At 46.2% G+C, this 18,568-nt stretch overlaps 1 pseudogene; it reads left to right on the top strand.

Annotated features, from left to right (window-relative positions):
* Positions 1 to 519: 519 nt before the first annotated feature.
* LOC118376773 (cytoplasmic polyadenylation element-binding protein 4-like) lies at positions 520 to 13,633 on the top strand (annotated as a pseudogene).
* The last annotated feature ends 4,935 nt before the right edge of the window (positions 13,634 to 18,568 follow it).

Here is an 18,568-nt window from a genome sequence, read left to right as displayed (position 1 = left end):
AACCTCCCTGCAACCTAAAATTGAACGTTGCCAGAACAGGTGAAATTTACACTTCAGTTCTCAGAACATTCAGTTTCACCGGCCAGGAAACGTATAGCTTCGTTCCCAGAACCAATGGGAAACCAAAAACGTATGTTACCACAAATTCCAAGGAACCAAATGTGCTAGCTGATTCAAGATTTGCCTCTTATCTTGTCTTTTTCTTGGGTTTAAATGTGTTTAATAAACCCATTTAATCATAGCTGAATATCGCACAGAAGCCTTGACTGACTAGATGTTTAAATGCAGGCAGTATTGAACGTATTGATTTCCTTACATTATTTTCCTGTATGTCCAACTCCCACCCATGAATTTCTCGACATCCTTATTTGGGCGGAGAACGTCTTGAATGCATGTGCCATTTCGTTGAAAAGGCGTGAGATGGGTGTGGCTTCCCCACACATATCCAATGAAACCCCATTCATCTGTGGAAAGGGGCGAGGCCGCAGAGGGAAACCCTTGCAGTCTGTGGACGGGAGTTGGTGGAGGGGGCGGGGTTATGAGACGGAAGTGTCTAACTGACTGGTCCAGCTGTCATCGACTAGAAGAGACCATTCGCACCGGCTGACTTGGAAATGCAGAAAATGGAAAAAAGCTGAAATATGGCAACATCTAGGAACCATAAGGACATGACGACAATTTAGAGGTACATAATGCACGACCTAGAATGAGTTTCATAAATGTAATGTCATACCAGAGAATTGCACTCAGGTTTGTACTCGTAGTTTGGAATTGCTAAATTATGATGACAACGATTGGTGCTAAGCTATGACATTGAACACACAGGACACGAAACCGACGAGGTCGTTTAAAGATACACATACCATTTAATACCAATATTACCGCAGATCCAGCCCGTGTATCGCTGTAGGTGGAATTTTGGGATACATTTCATTTCTAGTGGACATTGTTGCTTATCTGCGTCGATTGCTCGCTAGATCGGCAACAATGTATCTACTGTGGTAGCTTGTCGGCTATAACCGTAGCAGCTTTTATACAGGGAACTAGGCTACCCTAGATTCAGAACAGACAAGAGACGTCATCAGTATTTGCTTTTTAATGGTCGCGTCGGAGTTGTATTTTTTTCTCCAATGACCATCTAGATATTCGGTAGGTGTTGGTGTATTTACCTTACTTATAACGCGCGGGTATAGACACACTACACTGCATATAGACCGCATATAGATAAACACTGATAATCGCAATGTGTTTGATTGACAGGGCACATGGAGCCCAACGCAGCAGCTGTTAGCTTGCTAGCCACATAACGACCTTTGGGAAGTGAAACGTCAAGTAACAGTGTAGCCAGCCTGCCTGGTTGGTGCTATGTGCTTCTACCACATCTAACCCACGCAGCTTAACTCGAGTGTTTTCTGTTGCGGCTTGTTAGTGCTACTGCTATGCTTAGTCTGTGTAATTTTATCATGTAGCCTTGGCCTACCGTGGCTGAGCGAGTCAATGATTTCTTCTCATTGAGTTACATCACAGGACTAGCAGGCTGCAGTTGCAGCAAAGTCACTGCAGTTGGCGAGGCTGGTGTTGTTTTGGAAGGCCTGTAGGCTCAAATTGTGGTCGGACAGCCTTTGTATTTATGTCCTCAATCCTCCCTCCACGCTCTCCCTCCTTCCCCACTCTCCCCCACATCCCCCTTTCTCGCTCATGCCTTCACTCCTCACCTCCCCCTCACCCACTTTTCCCCCTTCTCTCCCTCACCCACTTTTCCCCCTTCTCTCCCTCACTTCTCTCCTTTCTCATGTTAAACAGTAGGAAATAGGCCTAGAAGACACTGAGATAAGAAGAACCAAGTTAAGGAGGAAACATTGGCTTTACCCCAGGATTCATAAATGGATGACTACGGCTTCGGAGTCCTGGTGAAGAATAACTGCAGTGGCAACAAATCTGCTTTCCCCGTGAGGATCCCTCACCTCCAACCCCAACCCTCCCACCTCAATCACCCCGCCAACCCCCCCAGCCCCCTTCATTCATCAATAGCACCTCGGCCACCAATGGAGGAGGTAGCGCCTGGCTGTTCCCCTCCGTAACACCCCACAGTAACATGCAGGATGAGATCCTTGACTCCGACAAGGCCAAAGCCCTGGACCTGCAGGAGAAGGCCCAGCCGCAGGCCCTCTCCCCTGGGCAGCAAGAGGCCAGAGGTGGCCTAGGGGAGCTAGATGGGTCTCTACCTGAGGACTGCTCCATGGAGAAGGGCTCATTGGAGAGCAGTGGTGGGAAGGAGAAGCTTAGGGGTGGGATGGACTCTCCTCCGGTGCTGGGGGGGTTTGACTACCAGGACAGCCTGGGGATGGCGACGTCTGGAGCCCAGTCCACCACCACTACCTCCTCCCTGACCTCCTTCAACAACTGGTCCCCGGCCGTACCCTCCAACCCCTCCCCCGTGGTCAGTGAGGACGTTGGGAGCGGGTTCTTTGGCCCGGCCGGTTCCAACGCTAACGGACCCCCGATGCTTTTCCAGAACTTCTCCCACCACGCCGGGCCCGGCTTCGGAGGGGTGGGGGGTAGCTTCTCCCCCCAGATTGGCCCTGTCTCCCAGAACCTCCCTTCTCCACACCCCCACCACTACCACCCTCACAACCAGGGGGTCCCCCCGCAGCACCGCCGTTCCCCAGCTTCTCCCCACCCTCCCCAGCCCTCCTTCCCCCCTCACCCCCACCGCTCTGGAGCTTTCACCCAGCTGCCCCACCTGGCCCCAGCCCAGGCAAAGCCCCCCTCCCCTTGGGGCAGCTACCAGAGCCCTGCCCCCTCCACCCCCACTTCCACGTCCTGGAGCCCAGGAGTGGGGTACGGTGGCTGGGGAGGGTCACAGGGGGTCCGAGAGTACCGCAGGGGCCTCAACGGAGGGGTGACGGCCCTCAACTCCATCTCACCACTAAAGAAGTCTTTCCCCAACAACCAGGTACTCTTCCAGCTAGTTATACTGCACACCTCCCGTTGAACAACCAGGTACTCTTCTAGCAAGTTATACTGCACACCTCCCATTGAACAAGCTGGCACTGTGCTAGCTAGTTACACTGCACACCTCCCGTTGAACAAGCTGGCACTGTGCTAGATATACAGCACATCTCCAATTGAACAAGCTGGCACTGTGCTAGATATACAGCACCCCTCCAATTGAACAAGCTGGCACTGTGCTAGATATACAGCACCCCTCCAATTGAACAAGCTGGCACTGTGCTAGATATACAGCACCCCTCCAATTGAACAAGCTGGCACTGTGCTAGATATACAGCACCTCTCCCATTGAACAAGCTGGCACTGTGCTAGATATACAGCACCCCTCCCGTTGAACAAGCTGGCACTGTGCTAGATATACAGCACCCCTCCCGTTGAACAAGCTGGCACTGTGCTAGATATACAGCACCTCTCCCGTTGAACAAGCTGGCACTGTGCTAGATATACAGCACACCTCCCGTTGAACAGGCTGGCACTGTGCTAGATATACAGCACACCTCCAATTGAACAAGCTGGCACTGTGCTAGATATACAGCACCCCTCCCGTTGAACAAGCTGGCACTGTGCTAGATATACAGCACCCCTCCCGTTTAACAGGCTGGCACTGTGCTAGATATACAGCACACCTCCCGTTGAACAAGCTGGCACTGTGCTAGATATACAGCACCCCTCCCGTTGAACAAGCTGGCACTGTGCTAGATATACAGCACCCCTCCCGTTTAACAGGCTGGCACTGTGCTAGATATACAGCACACCTCCCGTTGAACAAGCTGGCACTGTGCTAGATATACAGCACACCTCCAATTGAACAAGCTGGCACTGTGCTAGATATACAGCACCCCTCCCGTTGAACAAGCTGGCACTGTGCTAGATATACAGCACCTCTCCCATTGAACAAGCTGGCACTGTGCTAGATATACAGCACCCCTCACGTTGAACAAGCTGGCACTGTGCTAGATATACAGCACCTCTCCCGTTGAACAAGCTGGCACTGTGCTAGATATACAGCACCCCTCCCGTTGAACAAGCTTGCACTGTGCTAGATATACAGCACCCCTCCCGTTGAACAAGCTGGCACTGTGCTAGATATAAAGCACCTCTCCCGTTGAACAAGCTGGCACTGTGCTAGATATACAGCACACCTCCCATTGAACAAGCTGGCACTGTGCTAGATATACAGCACACCTCCCGTTGAACAAGCTGGCACTGTGCTAGATATACAGCACACCTCCCGTTGAACAAGCTGGCACTGGTGCTAGATATACAGCACATCATACCTGCTAAGACTGGATGTCCCAAAGGCCTCAGACTGATGAGTAGCTTAACCATAATCATAATGACCTACAATTTAACTAGTCAATTATTTTCCTTCATTTAAATGTTTTGCCAAACTTATTGTGCTTGATTTAGTTGGTTATGATATAATTTATTCACGCCTACAGCTAATCCAGCTAATGCTGTTGTCTATTGAGCCTTAATATAAACTGCCTGTTATGCACATCAATGGTACAATCACATAGTGCTATCCCACATGTACTACATGGTACAGTCCTACAGAATATTATCCTGTCTTCCAGGTTCCCTCTCAGAAGTATCTTCGTAACAACTCTGGGTTCAACCACAAGCCTTGGATGGAAGACAGCATGAGTCGCACGGACAACTTCCCTTTCCAGGTGAGTACAGAGATGAGCGAACTGTAGAGGGGAAAGTATATTCATCCACTCTTACAGGACAATGAAAGTGGAGTTAAAACATGCTTTTATATTGTTAAAACCAACACATGAAGCCTTGTTGAGGCCTTTTCAATTATGCAAAATACAGTACACATCAAAGTAAATAAGAGCAAATATGATCTAGTTATGAGAGTCTAGTAAGTAGAGCATCTGATAACATCAATCAGGCCAACTAAATGATTCAGCTCACATGTAAGTAACTCTGTATTATTGGATAAGTAGACTTATACATCTGTCATTGTGGTGGTAAGCGAATGCCAGGATGAGGCCTATTCCGGTAATGTGTTCATCCAAAATGGCACAATATTTCCTGTATAGTGCACTACTTTTAACCAGAGCCTGGTCAGAAGTAGTGCACTATATATAGGGTGCCATTTGGGATGGAAACCCCAGTCTTCTGTCCTTGTTAGAGATGCAGCGCGTTAGAGATGCCACAACGCCTGTATGACAAATGTTGACATACTGTCATCTCACTTCTGCAGGCTTTGGCCCTGTTTGAAAATTGCAGATCTGATATGACCTGGATTTGCGTAAATCTAGTTTTATCTTTCCAGTCACATACAGATCAGTGATTACTTCAAGGAATGGATTTAATTGAAAAATAATCACTGTTTATCTACTTTTTTGTAGTTTTTTATTCCCCTTTATTTAACCAGGTGGACTAGTTGAGAACAAGTTCTCATTTACAACTGCTACCTGGCCAAGATAAAGCAAAGCAGCGCGACACAAACAACAACACAGAGTTACACATGGAAGGGGCATGACAGGGGCAGGGCCATGTGATACAAAGCAGTAGATTATCTACATCTGTAGATATCTCTGTAGAATCAGATAAATAGATTTAGTCTGTATTGTAGTTGATAGTAGTTGAGAACTTCTCCATGGACGTGTAACTGTATAGAGGGTCTTAAGTTCCAGGATAACACAGGTATTATTATCATCTATTATCAAAGCAAAACTTTGTCAAGGGTCTAGATTAGAACCTACCACCTCTGGGTTCTACAGTCAGAATGGTTCTATTTTCCTGTTGTTACATGGCACACCGCAGGCTAATCATCGTGTTCCCTGTCTCTGTGTCTCTCAGCAGGAGAGAACCCGTTCCTTTGATGGCTTCAGCATGCACTCCCTGGAGAACAGTCTGATTGATATTATGAGGGCTGAACAGGATTCCCTGAAAGGTGAGTTTCTCTGGGCCTGTATTCACAAAGCATCTCAGAATAAGAGTGCTGTTCTTGAATCAGTTTTCTCTTTTAGAAAATAAGAAATATGTATATGGTTGGGGGGGGGACCTGATCATAGATCAGCAGTCCTACTCTGAGATGCTTTGTGAATATAGGCCCTGGTATTCTGGAATACTCCAAACAATGAGAAAATATTAGCTGGACATACAGTAATGGCATATTTTTTATGTAGAGCTAGAGATTGATGTCACATAATTCTGACTGGTTGGTGAAATGGCTGCTTAGCTCAAATCGCTGCACCAACACAAAGTGTGGTTGTACTGGATACTCATAAAAGATGATACTCGTTGATGTCAAGTCTTTTCAAAGACATCCTGCCGAGTTCCTGAGCTGCAGTAGAGCAGAGTAGTGGAAGCACAGACACATTTAATACTGAGTCCTCTGAGTGGTGGGAGTACTGAGCAATAAATACTCTTCTGTCTTAACCTGCTCAATCTCACACACAAAGCTACCTGTTAAAGTACCTCCATGCTGGCACTTTCATCTCTGCTCCACTCTCTATTCTCTCCACCAACATGAATTAAACATGACGTTTTGTCGCATCACATTTCTGAAGACACATGTTTTTTTTGCTAAGACTGTCACTATGTTAATGTAGGCCAGTCGATCCACCCTGATTATGCTCTAATTTCCTCTCTCTGATCACGTCTCGCAATCGGTTGGCTGTTAAGTCAGAGTTCTCTGGATGCTTTGATGGTTCTGCTGCTCATCTCAATTCTCATTCTCCTCAGTACATCACAGAACAGCTACAGTTGTTAGAATATCTTGGCAGTATGGAGTTAGAATGCGGTGGCCGGGTGGAGTTAGAATGCGGTGGCCGGGTGGAGTTAGAATGCGGTGGCCGGGTGGAGTTAGAATGCGGTGGCCGGGTGGAGTTAGAATGCGGTGGCCGGGTGGAGTTAGAATGCGGTGGCCGGGTGGAGTTAGAATGCGGTGGCCGGGTGGAGTTAGAATGCGGTGGCCGGGTGGAGTTAGAATGCGGTGGCCGGGTGGAGTTAGAATGCGGGTGAAGTTAGAATGCGGGTGGAGTTAGAATGCGGGTGGAGTTAGAATGCGGGTGGAGTTAGAATGCGGTGGCCGGGTGGAGTTAGAATGCGCATATTATTTTGCCTTCTAACTGACTTCTGTCTGTTCCTCTCCAGGTCGCTATGGTTTCTCTCACCAAGGCGGAGACATGTCTTTGCCCATGAATGGTATGGAAATGTTACTTTACCTCAATACTATAAAGTTTATAGCTTTGTTCAGCCATTCACAGTAGTGGTAGTAAATTGGATGCGATTTGTTCATGGGATTTCCATTATTTTGTAACCCTGTGCTGTTCAGAGTTGGTATGAAGGTTGTTGTCTCTTGTTTTACATGCAGCTAGGAGCTATGGCAGACGACGAGGTAATGCTAAACCCAAAATGTCTTCATGTTTTAGCTACCATCATATCATTATTTGCAAAGCCTCGATTCCGTCTGGTTTGGCCTCGCTGTGTAATAGGGTACTGTTTCAGATATGTGTTTTCCTCCCAACTCTGACTGTTCACTCGGTCCCGACTGAACCTGCAGAGGAACACTTAAGTCCCCAGGGAGGATTTGAAATGAGTCTTTATTTTTGATGTAAAAAAAAAAAAGTATGAATTCAATCCAAGTACTATAAGCCTGGTAGAGTTCCAGCTCATCTGTGTTGCAGTCGAGCTGACTGACCGTCTGCTATTTTAACAACGTTCAACACTTGTGGTTGGTATGAGAGCGACAGCAAAAAAGATGACCTGACAGGATTGTAGACTGCCTGTTTCCTGCTGGGCTTTTGTGACGTGGCTGTGGTGGCTTGCCACTGGACTTTAACAAAGCATTATTTTGCAAGTGCTTGAGGAAATTGTGGTTGGTTTCATGATCATGGTTCTCATTTGTCTTCACAATAACATTTATTTGGGTAAAATCTTACCCTTTTTCCAAACCTGAGTCAAACGGAGCTGAGCAGAGCTATACCAAGCTGGCCTGGTTAAACATTCACAATAATTGCTGGAAGGGACAATGTGTAAATGAAATATCGGAGTCGGCACAGTATGGTTTGGAAAATTCTAACCACAAATGGGTGCAAAGTGGCCAAATAAATCCAGGGTGTCTGGGTTAGTACGATTTGAGTATCTCTTTCTCTCTGCTCTCCAGGTCACTCTAACCTGTTCCCCATGGGGGACGAGCACTCCTTCGGAGAGGACGAGTCAGGTGACCAGGGACTTCCTGGTTTAGGATCCGCCCACTGTTTCCCGCAACTCAACGGAGAGCGAGTGGAGAGGTACTCACGCAAGGTGTTTGTGGGAGGACTGCCCCCAGATATAGACGAAGGTATTGATCAATGAACAGAATATTGCACCTTCTACAATGTTGTTTTAGGATTATAAACAATCGTCTCTGTTTTCTATGGTAATGGGCCCTGACATATGATGTCATAGAGGCTGTGGACCACCACTGCAGGTTCCTGAAGGCTAGTTGACTGTGTAGTTGACTAGCTTTGACTCTTTTCATTCTCAGATGAGATCACCGCCAGTTTCCGCCGGTTCGGTCACCTGTTTGTCGATTGGCCCCACAAGGCTGAGAGCAAGTCCTATTTCCCACCCAAAGGTGAGTCTGATATGGTCACATTGGCCAGGGAATACTCTGTGACCTGGTAATGAAGGGAATACTCTGTGACCTGGTAATGAAGGGAATACTGGGTGCCCTGGTAATGAAGGGAATACTGGGTGCCCTGGTAATGAAGGGAATACTGGGTGCCCTGGTAATGAAGGGAATACTGGGTGCCCTGGTAATGAAGGGAATACTGTGTGCCCTGGTAATGAAGGGAATACTCTGTGCCCTGGTAATGAAGGGAATACTCTGTGCCCTGGTAATGAAGGGAATACTCTGTGACCTGGTAATGAAGGGAATACTCTGTGACCTGGTAATGAAGGGAATACTGGGTGCCCTGGTAATGAAGGGAATACTGGGTGCCCTGGTAATGAAGGGAATACTGGGTGCCCTGGTAATGAAGGGAATACTCTGTGCCCTGGTAATGAAGGGAATACTCTGTGCCCTGGTAATGAAGGGAATACTCTGTGCCCTGGTAATGAAGGGAATACTCTGTGACCTGGTAATGAAGGGAATACTCTGTGACCTGGTAATGAAGGGAAACAGATGAAGGTCATGAGAGTATTGAGCGCTTTCTTTCCCCTCTTAAGGTTATGCATTCTTGCTGTTCCAAGACGAGAGCTCTGTCCAGGATCTGATTGATGCCTGTATTGAGGAGGATGGCAAGCTCTACCTCTGTGTCTCCAGCCCCACCATCAAGGACAAGCCTGTGAGTGGAGCTTTGTGTGTGTGTGTGTGTGTGTGTGTGTGTGTGTGTGTGTGTGTGTCTCTGGCTAGCTAGTGTGAGACAGTCTGTCTGAGTCTCCCACACACCCAGGCAGTATTTAAAAATGTTTTTAACTGTAATTAAACTTCTTGGTTGGAGTTGTCTGTCCTCCTTGTCAGTCTAGCACTGCTGGTATAAATAGTTGTGAGATTTGCCCAGTCCATCCCCCATGGTTCACATCTAGTTGTATGGACATTGAAAGAGTTTTACAGACGTTATATGGAATTTGTTACAGCCTTTTGTAGATGTTGTTTGAGTGTTAAATGGGTGTTATCTGAACGTTGTCTGGCCATGCCTGTGTGTCCCTCTAGGTCCAGATCCGTCCCTGGAACCTGAACGACAGTGACTTTGTGATGGACGGCTCTCAGCCTCTGGACCCCAGGAAGACCATCTTCGTAGGGGGGGTGCCACGTCCTCTACGTGCAGGTACTGGACTGTGTTTCTGTGTCTGTGAAGAATGGTGGGGTGGAATGGGGTGAGAGAGTGGAAGAGCTAAAGACCCTGAGCTACAGTCGTAATGCCTAGGCTTTAGCTCAGCAGGCTAACACTGTCTGACAGACCCAGTCAGCCACATCATCAGCCTATATGTGTTAATGTTCCAGTGGAGCTGGCCATGATAATGGATCGTCTGTATGGAGGAGTGTGTTACGCTGGCATCGACACAGACCCTGAGCTGAAGTACCCTAAAGGAGCGGGCCGTGTGGCATTCTCCAATCAGCAGAGCTACATCGCTGCTATCAGCGCTCGATTCGTTCAGCTGCAGCACGGCGAGATCGACAAACGGGTGAGTCAGTCTGGTCTGTGGTAGTTTAGCGGAGACACATACGGCGTACATATTATCCAGGAGAAGAACCATAGAGACCTCACGCGCACACAATAGCTAAGCTACAAAATGGAGCTGGGTCTGAGCTTCTCCCCACGAGTTTCTCTTGTCTCATTCCATCTGGGTATGTTTCATCTCCTCCCTCCCTCTTTCCCCTTCTGTCCTCCCCCTTTCCCCCAGGTGGAAGTGAAGCCATACGTGCTGGATGACCAGCTGTGTGATGAGTGCCAGGGGACACGCTGTGGGGGGAAGTTCGCTCCCTTCTTCTGCGCTAACGTCACCTGTCTCCAGTACTACTGTGAGTACTGCTGGGCCGCCATCCACTCCCGTGCCGGACGAGAGTTCCACAAACCACTGGTCAAGGAGGGGGGCGACCGGCCCCGACACATATCCTTCAGGTGGAACTAGGGAGGGAGAGGGTGACTGGTTATGTTGTAGAAAATAAATGCACTTTTCTTTTTTTCTGGTTCCTATTTAGTTTGGAAAATTAATTTAAAAGCTTAATTTAGTCTTTTTTTTTCTTTAATCTCAGAACAGTAAATGCTAAGAAGGACAACTAAGTGAAAGAAATCCCGTTTTGAATTTAAGTTAAGGTGTGCATGAGTACTTGGATGCATTATTAGATATGAAAAGAAATGTTTCTTCTGACTTGACTGTACTTTCTTTTCTCACATTAGCTGGCAAAGCTGCTTACATTTGTTGTCAAGAGTAACATATAACATTTGAGTGAGGTATGTGCTGCACCTCAATCAGTATATTAACTAGAACAGTTGTGTGTTAAAGGGTACACTTATTTTTGTTAATTTACGCATGCAGGATTAGGTTGATATTTGTATCATTAACCAAAGTTTGAGAGTAACTGGTCGGGTTAAAGTTCAATATTCAAAGAAAACCACTGCAGAAGGGCAGACTGACTGACAATTCCCTTCATCATAAATAAACTGTTCAGAATACATGCAGGATTATTTAAGAAAAGATTATCCTCTCGGGCCTGGCAGCAATTACTGGCATGTGTTTCTAGATCATGGTTTTAAATGGACTCTTTGTAGCCAAAATGGGCAAACCAAAGATTGGCCTAAAAACAAGTGATCAACGGCAGTTGATTATCTGAGGGGTTTAAGGACTATAAGACTCCATTTTCAGGTTCAGAAGGTCAGGGTGGCTAGTGCTGTTTTAAGTTGTTGAATTGTGGAGAGAGGGGAGAAACTGTCTTTGGAAAGACAGGTTTCAGCTGATAGACTACAGCCCTAGCTGTCTAGGCAGGGATCAGGTATTGGCAGTAGTATTAGCTCACTTTATATTGTCAGGGATATTAGCACTGGATGCTAACATGCTAATATTGTAGTACTAGTAGGAATTCACAGTACAGTGGTAGCTAGCTACAGTGTTCCCTGAGTGACTCATAGTATGTAGCCTGGTCGTGGCCTGTATGTGCTTCAGTGTTGAACCAACTCCTCTGCCTATCCTTGTCCAGCTAATTAACACAGAGAGTTGGCTAAAGCACAGACAGACTGGACAACCAGGCTAGTCTCATGGTGATCTGATGCACTCTCTCTCCCATGACTGGAGTGTAGAGGAAATGGATCCGAACTGTGGCGAATGGATACGCTAGTGGATCCTTGCTGTGGAGGATGAATACGTTAGTAGCTGGACACTCTGAAGAACTTACTGTCACAGAGATAAAGATATTATTTTATACATGGCCTGCTGATTTTTGTACAGTGTTTTCTAGCTGATTATTTTGTCATGAACATATAAATTTATTATGCACTACTTTTCTAAATATTTTTTTCAATAGTCGTTTTAGGCACATTTTTCACAAGATGATAACTCCTTTTGCAATACCTCATTTTTTTTTCCACTTGATAAGAAATAATTTTGTACCTTTGTTACTAAGAGATCTGCATTTATTGTAAAACTTAATTTAAAAAGAGAAAATTAATGATATTAATATAATTTTCAATTTAGCTTTTTATATATTTAAGTGCTGGTAAATCTTAAATTGTCTGGTCCATTGGTGTGATTGTGTAAAGGAAAGATAAACAGCCAGACTACAGATGGTTAGCCAATCGTGTACAGACTTCTCTTTCATAATAATAAACCATAAGTACTGGATCTTAAGGCATGACGAGACCTTTCTAAACTTATTTTGATAGTCTTGAAACATATATTCAGCTTGTAGTGGGTAAGATGCCATTTTTTTGACTTGGGTGGATGAGTAAACCCTTATTCCCTTGTATCATCAGAGAGAACGATGACCGGTGTTCTAAAAACTAGATTCTCTTTCTGGTACTACCAGAAGGTTCCAGAACGTTCCAGTTATTCTATGCATGCATGACGTAATACACAATAACAACATGACTATTGGCTAGTGTTAATGCAGGAAACTATTGTAATGCGCTAGACAGCTTTCCTTTTTATTTTTGTTTGAGTTTTTAGTTCTCTCTTTCAGATCACCTCCTAATATCTAGCTTCTCTTTCTCTCCTCAAGTCTGCATCCCTTGCAGGCAGGCAGGCAGGCAGGCAGATGCACGCAGGCAGGCAGGCAGACAGGATACCAGAGTGATAACACTTATACGAGTTTAGCCATATAGACACTTCCTAAAAGAGACTTGATCACTCCACCCCTGTGATGTGGCTTTGGGACATAGACTTGAATGTGATTCATGTTGCAAGTTAACTTTGAGCTCTTATGTGCAATCCTTCTTTCCTAAAACAGTTTTTCTCATTCTGCAATGTAAACCCATATAAACCATGTAAACATTAAAACAGGATTATTTTTTTCAGTCTACTATTCATGCTGGTGTCTGCAAAGCGAAATGTTCTACTAATATATAAATATATATATGTGAATTTATTTTTAAACATTTGTTTTGTGTTTATTCAATGATTTTGCTACTACCATGCTACTGTGATTGAGAAAACATTGTATATACCAGGTTGGTGATGTATTTTGTTATATTCTCAATTGAAATGTAACACTTTCATTTGGATCAGATTTTTCTATTTTTTTTGGGGTGATGTGTTAAACTTGTTGATGTCTAGGTTTTCTAATTGCTGTATTGTGCATCACATTCAGAGGAATAATATCTGTTAGTATTACTTGATTGCGAAACATGCCAATAGTTTTTAATGGTATGCTGCTGGGAAGGTTGTATTTATTGATATATCTTTTTTACTTGAGACATCATCTTGATTTTTATTATGTAATTTCACATTTATAAGTTCCGATTTGTACCCCCCACACACACACACACACACACACATTATGTTGTGCTAATTAAAGATGTCAGTTTTTATAGTTGGTTTGTAGAACTGAAGTAAAAAAAAAACAAGATCTAATGTCCTATAATCATCTGCAGCCAACTATTTAGAACTGTATGCATACAACATTTGAAGTATGTGTATTGTGAGATGTTGAAAGAATAAAACTCCGCTGTGAGGAGAAGTGTTTGTGGTCAGTTTCTTGAGGAAAGCAAGGCATGTGTGCTGCTGAAAGTGTACATGTGCTGGAAATGGACAAATGTGCACCGGGTTTGTTTTTTCTCCCCGGTACATTCCTTTTGAACCCTGCACCCAAATATGAATTACTATTTGACTCATGCACTACAACACCTCATTCTGTTACTAAAGTGGACACTGAACTCCACTCATGGATTTAAAAACATTGGATTGGTATAAATTGGAGTGAGGGAGTTTAGCACCAGTCCATTCCTCAGAGGGGAGTGTACACTCAATGGAGGTTGTTCCTCCTCCTCACTATACCCAGCCCATCTGCATTGTTTTGTTCCTCCTCCTCACTATACCCATTCCATCTGCATTGTTTTGTTCCTCCTCACTATACCCATTCCATCTGCATTGTTTTGTTCCTCCTCACTATACCCATTCCATCTGCATTGTTTTGTTCCTCCTCACTATACCCATTCCATCTGCATTGTTTTGTTCCTCCTCACTATACCCACCCCATCTGCATTGTTTTGTTCCTCCTCACTATACCCATTCCATCTGCATTGTTTTGTTCCTCCTCACTATACCCATTCCATCTGCATTGTTTTGTTCCTCCTCACTATACCCACCCCATCTGCATTGTTTTGTTCCTCCTCACTATACCCATTCCATCTGCATTGTTTTGTTCCTCCTCCTCACTATACCCATTCCATCTGCATTGTTTTGTTCCTCCTCCTCACTATACCCAGCCCATCTGCATTGTTTTGTTCCTCCTCCTCACTATACCCATTCCATCTGCATTGTTTTGTTCCTCCTCACTATACCCAGCCCATCTGCATTGTTTTGTTCCTCCTCCTCACTATACCCAGCCCATCTGCATTGTTTTGTTCCTCCTCCTCACTATACCCAGCCCATCTGCATTGTTTTGTTCCTCCTCCTCACTACCCAGCCCATCTGCATTGTTTTGTTCCTCCTCCTCACTATACCCAGCCCATCTGCATTGTTTTGTTCCTCCTCCTCACTATACCCAGCCCATCTGCATTGTTTTGTTCCTCCTCCTCACTATACCCAGCCCATCTGCATTGTTTTGTTCCTCCTCCTCACTATACCCAGCCCATCTGCATTGTTTTGTTCCTCCTCCTCACTATACCCAGCCCATCTGCATTGTTTTGTTCCTCCTCCTCACTATACCCAGCCCATCTGCATTGTTTTGTTCCTCCTCCTCACTATACCCAGCCCATCTGCATTGTTTTGTTCCTCCTCCTCACTATACCCAGCCCATCTGCATTGTTTTGTTCCTCCTCCTCACTATACCCAGCCCATCTGCATTGTTTTGTTCCTCCTCCTCACTATACCCAGCCCATCTGCATTGTTTTGTTCCTCCTCCTCACTATACCCACCCCATCTGCATTGTTTTGTTCCTCCTCCTCACTATACCCACCCCATCTGCATTGTTTTGTTCCTCCTCCTCACTATACCCACCCCATCTGCATTGTTTTGTTCCTCCTCCTCACTATACCCACCCCATCTGCATTGTTTTGTTCCTCCTCCTCACTATACCCAGCCCATCTGCATTGTTTTGTTCCTCCTCCTCACTATACCCAGCCCATCTGCATTGTTTTGTTCCTCCTCCTCACTATACCCAGCCCATCTGCATTGTTTTGTTCCTCCTCCTCACTATACCCAGCCCATCTGCATTGTTTTGTTCCTCCTCCTCACTATACCCATCCCATCTGCATTGTTTTGTTCCTCCTCCTCACTATACCCATCCCATCTGCATTGTTTTGTTCCTCCTCCTCACTATACCCATCCCATCTGCATTGTTTTGTTCCTCCTCCTCACTATACCCACCCCATCTGCATTGTTTTGTTCCTCCTCCTCACTATACCCAGCCCATCTGCATTGTTTTGTTCCTCCTCCTCACTATACCCAGCCCATCTGCATTGTTTTGTTCCTCCTCCTCACTATACCCAGCCCATCTGCAATGTTTTGTTCCTCCTCCTCACTATACCCAGCCCATCTGCAATGTTTTGTTCCTCCTCCTCACTATACCCAGCCCATCTGCATTGTTTTGTTCCTCCTCCTCACTATACCCAGCCCATCTGCATTGTTTTGTTCCTCCTCCTCACTATACCCAGCCCATCTGCATTGTTTTATTCCTCCTCCTCACTATACCCAGCCCATCTGCATTGTTTTGTTCCTCCTCCTCACTATACCCAGCCCATCTGCATTGTTTCGTTCCTCCTCCTCACTATACCCACCCCATCTGCATTGTTTTGTTCCTCTCTTTAATTGTGTAAAGTGTGTTGTAAACTTGACTAGAAGGGTAGAGCATTGGACGATAACCTTTCAGTGCAGCTGTGTGTGATGGTGTGACAGACGGACAGACAGACAGACAGCGTCAGGGGTTTCTGACACATCTGGCCTGCTGTGCTGAGCCAGGTCAGGCAGGGCTATTTATAGATTCAGGCAGATCCAGCCTGGACCTTTGGCTCCTGATACCAACAACGACAGATACCTAGAGGTTTGAGAATACTGATCTCAGCAGGCCACTGCAATTACAGTTGAATTTGGAAGTTTGCATTACACCTTAGCCAAATGCATTTAAAACTCAGTTTTTCACAATTCCTAACATTTAATCCAAATCTTTTGGGTAGCCTTCCACAAGCTTCCCACAATATGTTTGATACATTTTGTACCATTCCTCCTGACAGAGCTGGTGAAACTGAGTCAGGTTTGTAGGCCTCCTTGCTTGCACATGCTTTTTCAGTTCTGCCCACAAAATTTCTATAGGGTTGAGGTCAGGGATTTGTGATGGCCACTCCAATACCTTGACTTTATTGTCCTAAAGCCATTTTGCCACAACTTTGCTTGCAAGTATGCTTGGGGTCATTGTCCATTTGGAAGACCCATTTGCGACCAAGCTTTAACTTCCTGACTGATGTCTTTGTTGCTTCAATATATACACAGAATTTCCCTCCCGCATGATGCCAACTATTTTGTGAAGTGCATCAGTCCCTCCTGCAGCAAAGCACCCCCACAACATGATGCTGCCACCCCCACAACATGATGCTGCCACCCCCACAACATGATGCTGCCACCCCCACAACATGATGCTGCCACCCCCACAACATGATGCTGCCACCCCCACAACATGATGCTGCCACCCCCACAACATGATGCTGCCACCCCCACAACATGATGCTGCCACCCCCACAACATGGTGCTGCCACCCCCACAACATGGTGCTGCCACCCCCACAACATGATGCTGCCACCCCCACAACATGGTGCTGCCACCCCCACAACATGGTGCTGCCACCCCCACAACATGGTGCTGCCACCCCCACAACATGGTGCTGCCACCCCCACAACATGGTGCTGCCACCCCCACAACATGGTGCTGCCATCCCCACAACATGATGCTGCCACCCCCACAACATGGTGCTGCCACCCCCACAACATGATGCTGCCACCCCCACAACATGATGCTGCCACCCCCACAACATGCTGCTGCCACCCCCACAACATGATGCTGCCACCCCCACAACATGATGCTGCCACCCCCACAACATGATGCTGCCACCCCCACAACATGATGCTGCCACCCCCACAACATGATGCTGCCACCCCCACAACATGATGCTGCCACCCCACAACATGGTGCTGCCACCCCCACAACATGGTGCTGCCACCCCCACAACATGGTGCTGCCACCCCCACAACATGATGCTGCCACCCCCACAACATGATGCTGCCACCCCCACAACATGGTGCTGCCACCCCACAACATGGTGCTGCAACCCCCACAACATGATGCTGCCACCCCCACAACATGGTGCTGCCACCCCCACAACATGGTGCTGCCACCCCACAACATGATGCTGCCACCCCACAACATGGTGCTGCCACCCCCACAACATGGTGCTGCCACCCCCACAACATGGTGCTGCCACCCCCACAACATGGTGCTGCCACCCCCACAACATGGTGCTGCCACCCCCACAACATGGTGCTGCCACCCCCACAACATGATGCTGCCACCCCCACAACATGATGCTGCCACCCCCACAACATGGTGCTGCCACCCCCACAACATGGTGCTGCCACCCCCACAACATGGTGCTGCCACCCCCACAACATGATGCTGCCACCCCCACAACATGGTGCTGCCACCCCCACAACATGGTTTGGAAGTTCTTTGGCTTGCAAGCTTCCCCATTTTTCCTCCAAACATAACGATGGTCATTATGGCCAAACAGTTATATTTTTGTTTCATCAGACCAGAGGACATTTCTCCAAAAAGTATGATCTTTGTCCCCATGTGCAGTTGCAAACTGTAATCTGGCTTTTTTATGGAGTTTTTGGAGCAGTGGCTTCTTTCGCTGAGCGGCCTTTCAGGTTATGTCGATATAGAACTCTTACTGTGGATATAGATACTTTGTATCTGTTTCCTCCAGCATCTTCACAAGGTCCTTTGCTGTTGTTCTGGGATTGATTTGCACTTTTCGCACCAAAGTACGTTCATCTCTAGGAGACAGAATGCGTCTCCTTCCTGAGCATTATGATGGCTGCGTGGTCCCATGGTATTTATACTTGCGTACTATTGTTTGTACAGATTTTGTTTGTACTTTCAGGCATTTGGAAATTGCTCCCAAGGATGAACCAGACTTGTGGAGGTCTACACATTTTTTCTGAGGTCTTGGCTGATTTCTTTTGATTTTCCCATGATGTCAAGCAAAGAGACACTGAGTTTGAAGGTAGGCCTGGAAATACATCCACAGGTACACCTTCAATTGACTCAAATGATATCAATTAGCCTATCAGAAGCTTATACAGCCATGACATATTTTTCTGGAATCCAAGCTGTTTAAAGGCACAGTCAACTTAGTTAGTGTATGTAAACTTCTGACCCACTGGAATTGTGATACAGTGAA

This window comes from Oncorhynchus keta, chromosome 30 (genome assembly GCF_023373465.1).
Source record: "Oncorhynchus keta strain PuntledgeMale-10-30-2019 chromosome 30, Oket_V2, whole genome shotgun sequence".
NCBI lineage: Eukaryota > Metazoa > Chordata > Actinopteri > Salmoniformes > Salmonidae > Oncorhynchus > Oncorhynchus keta.
The sequence above is the reverse complement of the archived record's forward strand: the minus strand, read 5'-3'. Positions and strand labels throughout refer to the sequence as shown.